Raw genomic sequence first — 14,266 nt, 5'->3', positions numbered from 1 at the left:
ATACACGGATGCACTGGAATTTGGATTGGAACCAGAAGACCTAGACTACAGTGAGAGAGCCTGTTCTCACAACCTTTTTAATCAAATTTTGGAAATCATTTGGATAGTTTGGTTAAGTTTCAGATAGGCACTCTAACAGTTGGGTACTTATCCAAACCAAACCTGATCTCCAAACCTGTTGAGATTGCCCGTTTACTAATTCCTATCCCTTTAAGAGCACTTTCTTTCATGAAATGCTTGCAGAAAAACATCTAAGCATATTAAAAATAATCTTCCCTTTTAAAAATTAGTTCAGCTAATACAACAGGGAAAACATACATATATTAAATTGAATTGAAGATTTAAAAAGAAAACATATTATCAATTCCATAAAGTCAATTTTATGTTGGCAGAATTGATCCGGAAATTATATTAAATAAATCAGTGTAACTGTGTCTCAATCATCATTTTAAAAAAGCCAACCTGCTTCTAACCATGAGCACATTAAATGCACCAAACAGGGCCAGCCTAGCACAGCGCCCTATCACATGGGAGATATGAGCTCACAACCTGACCTTGTTTCTTTGCTCCTGGTTGAGAAAGGCTGGGATTTCTTTAGAGGCAATGTATTCATCACTGGGAGATGATGAAGGGGAAAGTGAGTCTTCTACAATGACCCATATAGTTATTCATGAGTGGCTATAACAAGCTAAAGATGGAACCATGCCTGATGCTCCTTGACTGGAGGGTCAGCTAATCCAAGAGCTAATAATTAGGTGAACATAGCAGGGATCCTCAGGGCTTTAAGGGTGTCTCAGAAAAAAAACCTGTGTCTAAAAAGGACAAATAAATGTTCTTGAAGGTTTTCATTTGTTGTTTTTTCCATGTGTTGTACCTTGTTATTAACTAACAAAAACATGAACTGACATCCTTTTTCATATAAATACATGCTAATTTATTGTACAAATATAGCAAATATGCTACAATGAATAAAACATATGTAATGGAGAGGGAAAAGTTGTACAGGAAATGTGCCCACAAAGAGAGAGAGAAGGAAAAATTAATGACTAACAGTGTTTGGCTGGAACCATCCTGGCAAAATCTGTCTAAACAGTTTTTCACACAATGCTTATTTTGTATTTACTGAAGGCATTCATATGGTGCCTTGCATAGCAACATGGATTGCACTTAGGCAAAAAAAAAATCCCATTCATAGAGCTAATATCCCCCTCTATGCCATGAATTCTAAAAGATGGAGATGAAAAGGATGAGAACAGCAGACCAGGTAAGAGGGAAAATGGACCCAACATTTATAGATAAACATGGACAAACAGAGGCCTTTCCACACTTTCTGAATATGACTAGCTAGTACCAATTCACTTGGTACCAATTCACTCAAGCTTCACTCTTGAGTAGAAATAATCCCCTTTATAAAACACGAATGAACTAAATTATAGCCCTGATCCAAAGTGAACTGGACTTGCATTGACTTCACTCAGCTTTGGATCAGGCCCTGTCACTGTTACCTCATTTTACTGCTGACTTATATACCTATGGTTTAGCTTTCTGTATCTCCAATTGCTCCACAGCCGTAGAAGCAATGTCTATAAAAGCAGACAGGAACTCTAAATTGGGTAAAGTTTCATAATTCTGCTAGCTTTTCTTATGTTTGGGAGACATCACAATTTCTCTGTCATATTTTCTATTGGATTAATGGCAGGGAGAGGAAGGGGAAATTGCTACAAATGTTGATTATCTGATGTCCCAGGTTCCTCATCAGAGACAACTGCATTTTCCCCATTTCAAATGAACCCACAGCATTCCTATTCCTGTTACGCCAAGAACCAAAATCCACAGTGCCATGAAGCAGAGGGCCTTTAACACTAAAGCAAGAAGGACGTTGCTACATTTTCTGTTTATTTGTTAAATCACAAAACCCCAGTTGACGTCTGAAAAAGTTGATTCACGATATCACTACATTTTTGTCTAACTCAGGCAACAAGTATGAAGGGCGGGGGGAAGCATAAGCAGCTGTAAAGTAGAACATTTATACTCTAGCACAAGCTGTGAATTGAGCTACTCTGGCATATTATATACATTTACACATTCCCTCTATATTACACATACACATATACATACTATGCATGTAGCGAAGCTAGCTTTGTAATAAATTGCATTTACTATGCATTTAACTTTGACAGTTTTGTCTGTTCACTTATCCATCCCTTCTGGGATTAGGTTTAACAGATTCCAGAAGAAGCTGCCATGCTGAAAATAAGGTATTCTTTCCCCAACTCCGGCTGGAGAACCCACTTGCCTCTCTAGGTCCCACAACCCTCCTCACCCTGTGCCTTTCCCTGACATGACCAAGGGAGTGGAATCCAACCAATTCATTGTCTCCTTTCTCCCCATGTTGTTTCTTTCAATCAGAGCTGGGAGCAGCATCCAACCTGCTTACTGGCTCCCCTTCCCTCTTCTGAGCCAATATAACTGTTAATTCTTTGTTAGTTTTGCTAATAAGTAGTACATTAACATTTCCTATCTTTAGTCCATTCTAATTTATCTTAAGTAGTACACCAAGCTACTGGTACAGTTCAGATACTGATACAAGGTTACTCTATAAGGGTTATTTATATGGTACGACTTGTTCCTTCTTTATTAATCTCTATGCGATAGGATATTGATGTTTTACAGTTTAAAGAGATTATATACTCAAATTTAAATGCAAAAATGTATGATGATTTTGCAGTTATATCCCTTGGTTTCAGAATATCAGAAGTCCTTGCTTTCTTATCCAGAGCCAGAGCATAGGTCAAAGTGGAAGAAGGCTCTAATTGACATAAACTATTGAAAGTAATCTCTTTCCAGTTTTTATTGCCCCTTCTCCAGAATACAGCCTCCCCAACATTTAGGAGCATAGGCACAGTGAGCAGCAGCAGACTATGAGGTGTATGAAGGGCAGATGACCAACCTCTTTCCAGGTTGCCATCAACGCTGCTACATAAACTAGATGTGTTCAGAGCAGAGATATAATGGAGACAACAAGTAGGCAATTGGTGCGCTGAGACTGCTGCTTCTTATCCCAAATATAATTGTTTCATCTACCCTGTTTGTTTTTCTCCACTTGTCTTTTGTCATATGCTAAGGTTGTAATCCCTTTCAGGGGCAGGGTTTGTCTTTTAATTGCATGTATATACAGCCCTACACAATGGGGTCCTGATCCTTGATTGCAGCCTTTGAGAACAACTGCAATAATATAATAAATAATGATGAAAAGATAATATTAATAATTAATAATAATAGTCTTTTCAAACCAGATAATATACCATATAAGTGATCCTTGAAAAATCTAGGAAAAACGGTTACTAAGCAAAATAAAAAGCTACTGTAACCAAACAGTTGGGTACTATTTAGAATATGCAAGGGCGTGCGCATGAATTGAAATGTGACCGCTTTTGGAGGGGCACGTTAAACACACACATATTACACACATCAAACCATATCAACGCACACACGTACATCATATGCATAGAAATAAACAGCAGTACACTCACTATTTCAACAAAAATACATGCGCTGTGGAGCCATCTGAATAAATGTATCCACAAGTACTTGGTGCGGTGGAGTCACAGAGCTTCTGCGGCCCCGGCAGGGAGAGAGCGAGAGAGCCCCTCTCTCTCTTCCTGCTGCAGTCCCGGGGCTGGAGGAGTTCTGTGTCTCTGCTTGCCCCCGCCCTCCCCGTGCATGTCCCTGAGAATATGTCATGTACTAAACTTAAATGAGACCATGCACCTCCCGCTTGGATGAGACTCCCCCCCACCCCGCAAAACAAGCTGATGTCCTAGTCATTGCCACAAAAACAATAATAATTAATAATAAATGAATAACAATATGCCAGACAAGACATGGCAAAAGCATTCAGAAAACTCTGAATCATTTTCACCCAGATGCTGCCATCTAAGCTCTTGATTAACATGCAGGTACGTGGCAAAATACACCTCCAACGCTGTTGGATGTACAAGGTCCTGAAGTGCGCAGTAACTGTAATGGAAGGTTGACATTTTAATGGAGCATTTCTGCACAGAGAGGCAAGCCAGCAGTGAAGTAGTTAAATACAAATTCACAGGAGAGACAGTGAGGGAAAAAATGGTTAGTTCAGTCAAGTTCTTTCCTCTCTATCTGTTGCTTAGCTTTGTTCTCTTTCCATGGCCTAATGAAGGATTGTGTCTTTTGAAAGTCTGCCTGCATTTTATTTTTCCACTTAGACCAATAAAAAGTATTAGCGTACAACTTAATTGACCTCGTTTTCCTTGCTTGCAAAAAGAGGAAAGACTGGCCCTCTCAGTGGAATTTTTTAAAGAGAAAACGTATATGGTTCTACATTCAGATTCTAAAAGTGACTATTATAATTATACTTTTATTTATGTTGTAAGGCATCAAAGAGATGCCTAAAAATCCCAAACTCTGCAAAATAATTCTTACTGTTGATAGAGGATTTTTTTACTTTTTGCTGTACAGTATTGTCTATATTGATATGACACATATAAAGGTCATGGTAACTATAATTTGCAACAAGGATGAGATTTTCAAAAGATTTCCCTCAATATTAGATTCAGGAAGCTGCCTGTAGGAGTTTCTTTGTAAGGGGCCCTCCAACTATGGACTCCAATGCCCTTCTGAAGGGGCTAAAATGTCCAGGCCTTCAGGACCCATTGCAATGCCCATATAGGCTTTTGGAGAAGAGAATTGGGTGTAATAAAGACTGGGCTTTGTGGGTATGCTGTGGTACTCTGACCTGATATCACTGGTTGGTTATTTGTTTTGGAAAAGCTGCTGTTTGTGTCATTGTATTCCCAACATTTTATTTTTTTCTAGAATTTAAAACATTCACTATTTATACAAAAATTAGCATTGATCCTGAACCTAAGCTGTGGTTTGCTTTTTAACCCAAACTCCACCCCCTAGCCTAAATTTAATCAGGAAATTTTGACTTTTGTCTCCCTCTATCTCAATAATATCTTATTCCCAATCTTTCAAGCTTTCCCTACCGTTGGATCTCTTTGACAACTCAAGTATACTCTTTATTTGAAGAAAATAGGTTATAATTAAGCAAAGTAACTAACAATTGTATTGCAGAGAGTTTTGGAGCCCAATATTGATCCTAATGATTTCTAGGGAGTTGACTACTAATGTATTTAAAGTTAAGCACATGCTAAAGTGCTTGGATAGATCAGGACTACAGTGCTTGGCACTTTGACGGATCAAGCCCTAAGGTTATAAACCTGATCTCTACCATGCAAATGGCTTGAAATCCCTGGATTTATTTAGGCCAAACGTAAAATGGGAATAATAATGATTATTCATTTTTGTTGAGTACTTTGCAATCTATAGATGAAAATGTGCTATGTAAATGTAAAGCATTAGTATTAGTTACACTGGTCAAGTGCGGTAATTAAACACAGCATGGTTCAGTGTCTTGACTGAGAGGGCCTGTGGTGCAGTAGATTAGCTAGGGCTACAAAATAAAATGTCTTGGGTCTGATACTTAATATGTTATTTATTTTTTAGCACTTCTAATCAGCACTCAGAGCAAAAATGAGCTGCACTCTGTGTGAATAGCTAACTCAATTGCTTAGTAAATATGAGTATTTTGACAGGGACACACTGAATGAGGAAGCCTCACTAATATAATTATAAATTTAGTCAGTGTTGCTCTTTCCTTTGATTTATTAATCTGGTAACCCACTCATCCTATTTACTGAAGATTTGAAAATCATCTCTTTATTCACCTATGCAAAACAAAACATGAAAAAGACCAAAGCCAAACTCACAAACATGGGAAATTCCCCAAGCACATCATTTACAAAACCCAGCATTTAAAAGAAAGGCAATAATTAGATAAACACATAATAAATTTTACACTAGCTATATAATAAACAAACACAAGCACAAAGAAATTCATGTTACATCACAGCACAGTAACCTTAAATTTGATGCAAAATTATTATTACATCAGTAATATCAAAATACAAACAAAAAACTAGTTTGAAAAATAATTTAAAATATCCATGTATAGGTAATTACACTGACACATACATAAATAATTTTTACCATAAGCTGATAATGTTACATGGCTTTTCTCTTCAGCTATATAGACATTATTTCCAAGAAATGTCAGTTATAAGTGCTTTACTAAACATTCTACTCTTAGTTGATAAACAGATTAACTGATATTTTGCACTTTAAAATATGCCTTAAAAAGATTATCTAGGGACAGATATCAAGATAACAAAAATTTTTTTTTAAAACCAAGAACTCCTAAGTTAATGTTAAAGTGGTTAGGATGCAATAAATTATTCATTCATTAATACTTGATAATAAAAACAAACAATTCTTATTTGGACAGTGTAAGGTACTATAGTAAGTGGACGTTATAGATAGAAAGATACATAGACACTATGTCCTTAGCTATTAATTTACTTACTTTTAAGTGTTTGGATTTTGTAAATGATGTGATAGGTAGCTACCATTGTTGTCACTTAGCAAAGTCAACTATTTTTTAAAACATTTTTTTTGTTTTGCGAATTTTTATATTACACGCACACACTTTTCTGCTTCAGTCAAAGGCTTCCAAACATTTTTAGATGCACTTAAAATGTCTTTAATTACTATTAGCAGAAAAGAATCTGAACTACGTGAGCAGTAAGGAAACATCAGGAGGCCTCTCTGGAAGAAATTTAAAAAGAAACATTCTTGAATGGTTTGTTGGAGATCCTCCCCAACAGCCTCTGCACATCTTTAAAAATGTAGAGAAATCAATCTTGATATTCAATGATCTATAACAGCTCAGGCTATCCTAAACACTTCTTTACAGTTAGTCATATCTGGTATGGACTTGCAATATCTTGCAATATCTGCTTAATGTTTCTTCCCTTTAATCTAGCAGCCATCCTCTAGCCATTTTTTAAAAAGAAAATATTTGCCAACTAATTTAAAAGTTACTTGGACTTAATGTATCTCAAAGGATTATAGCATATGAAAATATAAATATTGTTTGGAACTGTCTGTGTTAGGTGAAAGGCTTCATCTCTCATTTAGACCCCAATTCAGCAAATGCACACATGTAGTCTCATTGCCCTCAGTGGGACTACTCGTGTAAAGAGAAGCATGTGTGTAAGTGGTTGCGGAACAGAGGTCTAATTCTGGAAAGCTGATGAGTTCATAAAACGGTTGATTTTAAATAAAAGTTTCAATGTTCGATTTTGACACTGAAACCTGGAGGTCCCCTGTTGTAAAGGAGATTTCCACGTAACAATAAGGGCTAGTACTACTCAACAATATGATCCTACATGGTGACGTTACAGACTTCAAACTAAATTTGTGTGAAATTGGTACCCTATAAACTAGATTTTCTCCAGCACAGAGACAAGGGCATGGAGGCAATGTAACTTTTAGGGCTGTAATAAGCAACATTCACCAGTTTACAAAGGCAAAACTCAGAAAATGTACGCATGCACACACACACACAAATTAAAGCTGATGGAGTTCCCACAAAGCATTTTATGGCCTCCTCTTTTGTATCTTCTTAATGACTTTTGTAATGCTTTTGTATCCCCTTAATAGCTCCAGTGACACGATAAAGCAAATGCTGGTGTTTAGTGCACCAGTGGTTCCAATTTGGAAGATTTTGCTTGATTTTAGTATTTGAAGATCCATATTGTGCCCCACTGCCCATTCCTATGAACGCAGTCACAACAGCAGCAAGAGCATGTGGAGGCAGCACCAATTCAGCCAGCTGAAGTAGCATCACCACAGACTATGCTGAGGCAGTTTTCCAACTTCTTCTCCACTGTGCATAATAAGCAAATTGGGCTCAGTGCGTAGCCTCACAAAAAGCAATGAGCAAAAAAGAAAAATGTTCCAAGAAGGGAAAAATAAGGAAAAAAAGAGGGAAACAAATGATCAAAGATGTGATAATCCTGAGAGAAGAACTTGACACCAAGTCCAGCTGGGCACAGCAGAGACTCAAGCAGGTGTGTTCAGGGAGAAGCAGTTCCATATGTGAACTCCTTAATGAAGAAGGCCCATGCACCCAGTCCCAATAAGTGCCTGAAACTGCAAACCATTGCTCATGTGAATAGTCCCACTGAAATTATTGGTACTATTCATATGAGAAGATGTTGCAATTCCTAAAATGGCACCTTGGACCAGAGAACAAGGACAATCAAGCTGACCCTTGTTACCTCATTGCTTATAAGACGTGAGCATTTCTTCTGGTATGTAACAATGGATACCATCATCCACCACCTTTAATATCTATATTAACTTTACCAAACAATCCCAGCATCCTATGTCATTAAAAAGAAGTCAGCTAGTTCCTTAACCCCATGTTGTTGCTCCTTTGTTTAACTGAGAAGTTCTTTTCGCTCATATTCATACAGTCAAATCCAACTAGGCAAAAAATTAAAGGGGTAAAGATATTTAAGCACAAATAGCATTTCAGATTTGTGCTTTAAACCACTGTTCCTCGACCTTTTGGATGCCAGGGACTGGCTTGCTGCCTTCTTCAATTGTGTCAGGGAGATCTAAGGGACCACGGACCCGTTGTTGAGTAACACTACTTTAGACCATTGGCAGCTGGTATAAGAACAGGTGTTGGTAGGTTAAATTATTAGGCCTCAAGGGAGGCAGTATTTTCTGGTGATTAAAGCAGGGGAGTGGGAGTCACCACTCCAGAGTCCTTCTCCTGGTTCACTGTGATCTTGGGGAAGTCACCAAGGGCCAAAAGGTGCTCATAAATAAAAGGCTCTAAACACAGCAGAATTGCTTTGGTTCTACTGTGCAAGTGGGGCAGAGGGTTTGGGAAGTCTTTGCAGGAGAGCTCTGTTTCCCTTACATACCTCAGAGTTCAGCTCTGCCTGTCTCCATGGCAGCTGGGGCTTGGTGACATGGTGAGAGAGCTGCTCAATTGATCCACTACATTTGCTGTGGGCTGTTTTAAAAATATGGCTTCAAACTGTGCGTGCACAGCTTTGGACAAGCCTGTATTATCATGAGTGTTAGAATTTACACTTGCAAAACCCCAGACCCAACATTTCTCTTATGATATTTAAAGAAATATTAAAGCAATCACTATCTAGAGCATATGGAACGGCTGTTGGTGTAAAATCTGTGGAGCTCTGTTAAAGTAAGGAACCAAGATATTTTTTTCTTCTACTTTGTAGTTAGAGTCTTTTATTCTTTCTTTTATCTATTTTATGATTTGCGATAGCTCTCATACCACCATAGTGTCTAAGGGATAGATTTACAATGGTATTTAGGTGCCTAAAGATGCAGATAGGCATCTACCAGGATTTACAAAACTACCTCAGCAGGTTAGGTGCCAAATTTCCATTGAAATCAATCGGAGTTAAGTGCCTAAATACCTTTGAGGATTTGGGCCTAACTGCCTTATATTCTGGTTGCAAGTAGTTGCCTCTTCTCAACTCTGGACATGCCATTAGCAGCTTCTCCTACATTATGAATACTGCTGCTGTTGCATTTCAATGCAGAGGTGTTTGCTGCAGGAACTTTTGCCACCTGCCTCCTTCACAAATACTCATCAGAGTTGGCTTGCCAGTACAGTGACCAGATATCCCAATTTTATAGGGACTGTCCTGATATTCGGGGCTTTGTCTTATATAGGCACCTACTATCCCCCTCCCCCGCTTCCCGATTTTTCACACCTGCTACCTGCTATCCTACTTAGCAGCTCCATGGCTCTGAGAGAGGTAAAGGGGCCGAGGGTGAAAAACTGACTGGATCTGAGGGTCCAACCAAGGAAGAGGTAAAAGGGAAGAAAATCTCCAGGATCAGATCCAAGGTGAGCTTCTCATTGTGGAAGGAAAGAAACAAGTAGTACAAATTCTTTCACTGTGTTTTTAGCCACAGTCTCCTCATGGCCATGCGTCATGTGAATTATGTCCAAGGATATTCCACGAAAGAACTTACAGGAAACAATGTGCATAATAAAGTACCTATTCAAGTAGAACAGCTAGTTTTTGAATGGACAGTGTAAGGTGGATGTGTTGCTAATACACCCAGGGAGGAGTGCTACAAAGATATTTTTACTAATTAATAACAAAAGCAAGATTGGTATTTTACTTCAGTGGAGCTACAAACATTTTACATGACAACCATTCAGTATCCCTCTGCTGTAAAACAGGCTAGAAGTTGGTTTACAGTTTCTTACCTAAGGATCCTACTGTACCAGTGTCACAAATACCGTCACTTCCAATAAGGTGATGGCCCCCAGCGGCAAGAACAGGAGATCCAGAAATCCCAAACGTAATTATATTTTATTTCCTAATAAATAAAGTTCACAGTTTATTACGGGTGAGAAGGGCTTCTAGCTTCATACATTGTTGGGTTGGTTAAAATGAGTGGAATTTTCCTCTACAGAAGTGTAGATGTCTGTGCATAATTCAGTGAAGTGTTTCTTTGTTTCTTTCATACCCAGAGTGCCTACATTTTGCCCAAGTGATGGGCAGACTTGCCAGGACCATCATTAAGGGCTTGATCCAAATGAAGTCAGTGGGGCAAATCTATTGACTTCAGTGGGCTATGGATCAGGCCTTAACAGTCATAGTCCATGAAACAAGCCCATTGAAGTGCAGCCTAAGGAGTTCTTCAGTGCAGCCTGTGGTCACACTCATTGAATATGGAGGTCTAACCATGGGGACGATAGGTCTCAGCTATGATCTTCAAGTTCCAGCATATAATGCTTTATCTCAATCTGAGCAGCTAAGGGCTTGCAGGCCTGTAATCTTGGTTGCCTATACCTCCATGTTGAAGGTGAGAGGGACCACAAGACACAACACAGACCTCCATGGGATGCCCTTTGACTTACCTATTTCATGTTTTAAATATATTCCAAGAAAAAAATGAAATTAAAAATAAATAAAATTAACAATTCATGACAGTTTTTTCTGTAAAAACCAGAGATTCTTAAATAAAAGCCCATACTAGAAACAACTTAATTTTCAAGCAATGGTAGGGAAATATGGTATCATGTTCCCCTGAGATCATTACTGATTGAACTGATTGTGATCCAGCAGAAAATAAGCAGGTCAGAAAAGGAAAAATAGTCTTGTGCTTAAGGCTGAGGCTCTGCACCAGGACTCAAAAAATTGTGGTTCAATTCCTAGACATGCTACAGAGTTCCCTTGTGACCTTGGGCAAGTTACTTAAGCTCTCTGTCTTGAATTCCCAGCTGTAAAAATAGGGATAATACTTTCTTCTACCCTTTGTCTGTCTTCTTGGTGTTTCAGGGTAGGGACTATCTCTTACTATGTATTAGTATAGCACCTATCTCAATGGAGCCATAATCTGAGTTGCTTCTAGGCTCTGTTACAATAATAACTGTTTAAATGCTTTTTGAATCCCACATTTCTGAAAGAGCTGTTCATGTTTGTAGTGAACAAGGGAGTTAATTTTTTTTAAAAAGATATCATACTTAACTTCTTTGTGCAAGTTTTAAATAATGAAGCACATTGTTATTTTTAGTTTTGAATATTTTGGAATGTCTGGAATGCCAAGTTCCCAAGATGATGATTAAAAGGTCAAGTAATAAAATATATGATAAACTACGCCTGAGATTCCTCATAAAACAAATGAGTAATGGCTGTAAAAACTGTCTTGCTGTAGTTTAATACTGAAAAATGTGTGTGTGTTGTATCAATTCTTTCCTTCCATTAGATTACAGAAATATTAGTAAGTCAGCATGATAATGTTTAATTTGCAGTTAATCCTGTTTCAAGGCTGAAGTCAGAATCAGAAAAAACAGTTGAAAAGAGTCCGTGAACAGTAACACAGTACTGGTGTTTGCAGTGGACACCTTTTGGACAATGTGAAATTGATTTTTTTCTTGTCAGAGTGCAGGTCAGGTATTGGTAAGTATCACATTAAGTTTCTTTAGAAGATTACTGGGGTTTCTGTGAGGATTATAACAGTAGATTAGAACATGTTCAAGTCACAGTCACAGGAGCCCTCCAGAGCTGTTAAGCATTTGGCATATCTCACTTATCTCTAAGGGTGGCAGAGGCCATCAATACAAAGTGGACCATCAATCAATCTGGGGTCTTCTTCAGACATCTCCTGTCAGATGATCAGAGGAAGACTTTGGGGAATCAGCTTTACATTATCAGGATTTGGTCTGTGATCAGAACAAGCCACTGAACCTTTTACTTTTCACTTGGCAAAAACATATACACTGGAAAAAAGTCCTGACAGTTCATTCATTTTGCTCCATACTGGAGCCAGATGATGTTTGACTGGTGGGACCCACCCTCTTTGATGTTGTACTCTTTTGAGAGTGGCCTGCTGTGAAAAAAATTTTATCCTTCCAAATTAAAGAGAAATATTTCTGTGTCCAGCTGTTCCATGTGACATGTTTGCCATTTTTCAGTGTATTGGCTTTGTGCCATTTTGCAGGCTGTGTTTCAAACCTATCTTTTTCCATCTCCTTCTCTCAGCAACAATATCCACAATGTGTTAGTGTCTCCAATGTCTCTATAACATCAATACCAAAAAGGAAAATACAAGTAATACTTCATTGCTATGAACTACACTAACAATATTTACACGTTTCTTTTGAAAAAACATTAAATTAAAACCAGCATCATTTTATTACATGAAATGAAGTATGAAACTCTCAAATATAATCTACCTATGAAAAATTAATGTCAGTTTATTTCTGATTATAGTAACCAAACCATGAAGTAAAGCCTCTGTAGAATACATCTACAAACTAAATGAGTTTGGATGTTATTAAGACTCGTTTAATATGTACTGAGTCCACATCAAAAAAATGGCATCAGTTCAGCAGGCCCTAGCTCTGTTTAAATTAGACAAACTTCTCAAGAAAGCTTGAATAAACATTTAGGTTTAAGTAATCAAGAAAACCTGTATCTTCTCATATTTATTAAGTGCAATTTTTAGAGTTATAAAAACTGCTGTCACGAGTTGTGTATATTCTAAATAAAGGGTGGGCCACACCATTACAATTTTTCCCATCCCCCCTCATCTCTTGAGGTGGGTGAAACACAACAGGTTCCAATTACTGTTCTGCTCCAGGATTCCCTCTTCCCTTTCATTTCCATATTTGCTGACATGAACAGAGATCAATGCTTAATAGATTCTGGCATGCTCACCGCTGCAGAAACCTATGTCCTGTAATTTATCTCAGAATATGACTAGCAAATTTGAATAACTGCTCATACACTCATCACATAAATGTGATGTGAAAATTAAAAATAGAATCAGAGGCAGTGTAGGTGAGGAAGGAAGTATCTATTTTGGAAAATTACCCAGACAGGACAATATAAATTAACTGTTTCCCCTTTCAGTACACAAATCCAAGCTTCCTGCCAAAAAAAAAAAGAGCAGGATCAGTTCTGTCCTAAAAGTTCTGATCTAAAAATAATGTGTAATGATGTGGTCTGCTCTTTATTTCCAGTATACATAATTCATGAAAGCAGTGTTTATAACTCTGCAATGATATAGATATATGAATAAATGTAAATTGATGGTGCATCTCAATGTACAATATAACATCAGTGGATACCCCATGCTATGACCTGCAGCCATGCTTTGTTTTGTTGTGATTCACTCCTGCTCATAAACTAAGTAGGTTCAGGCCAAATCTGCATTTAAATAGGCAAAATCCACAGAATACCGAGATGCTGCAGGAAACAGTGCTGGTGAGTCTGTAGGTGGCACTCTTCCCTCATCCTGTAGTGATTTGGAGTGCCAATCTTCATTATATAAACTCTACAAATGGCTACATTTGGATTTCTATGTCTTTACATTGCATGATGATTCAATACAACATTGTAAAGATACTATGCATGTCATCACGGTTCCTCACCTTTCCTAGGCCTATTTTCCTAGATAAATTTGGAAACTTCCTCCCCACAATGGCCTGTGATTTCCCCTTCCATATCTAACCAAGATTCCCAGCCTCCATTATTTTGCATTCTGTCCTACCATCTTTTACACCCACCACAAAGTCTTAGAATTCTTCTCCTTTCCTGCCCTCCCCACTTCATTACTATTACATCAGAAAACACCTAACAATGAAAAAAAAAAAAAGACTAACCATAAAGATTTGTGTTATCCTGTTTTTTCCTTTAACTCTAACTCTGTACAGTTTTTGTCCTTCTTTCTATCCATTTCCCCCTTGTTTTTAGTATCTTTCCTCACCCCCATTTCCTTCACCAGTTCTCACATTTTTCCATTGCATCCTTCT

The 14,266-nt window shown here is 37.9% G+C and overlaps 1 protein-coding gene across 1 annotated transcript in view; it reads right to left on the bottom strand.

Annotated features, from left to right (window-relative positions):
- Window positions 1-14,266, bottom strand: part of PRDM6 (PR/SET domain 6) — a 98,554-nt gene that overhangs the window by 36,946 nt on the left and 47,342 nt on the right. The window lies entirely within an intron of this gene.

The sequence above is a fragment of the Caretta caretta genome, chromosome 5 (assembly GCF_965140235.1).
Source record: "Caretta caretta isolate rCarCar2 chromosome 5, rCarCar1.hap1, whole genome shotgun sequence".
In the NCBI taxonomy this organism is placed as follows: Eukaryota; Metazoa; Chordata; order Testudines; family Cheloniidae; genus Caretta; species Caretta caretta.
Note: the sequence above shows the minus strand (reverse complement) of the source record. Positions and strands in the feature narration are given on the sequence as shown.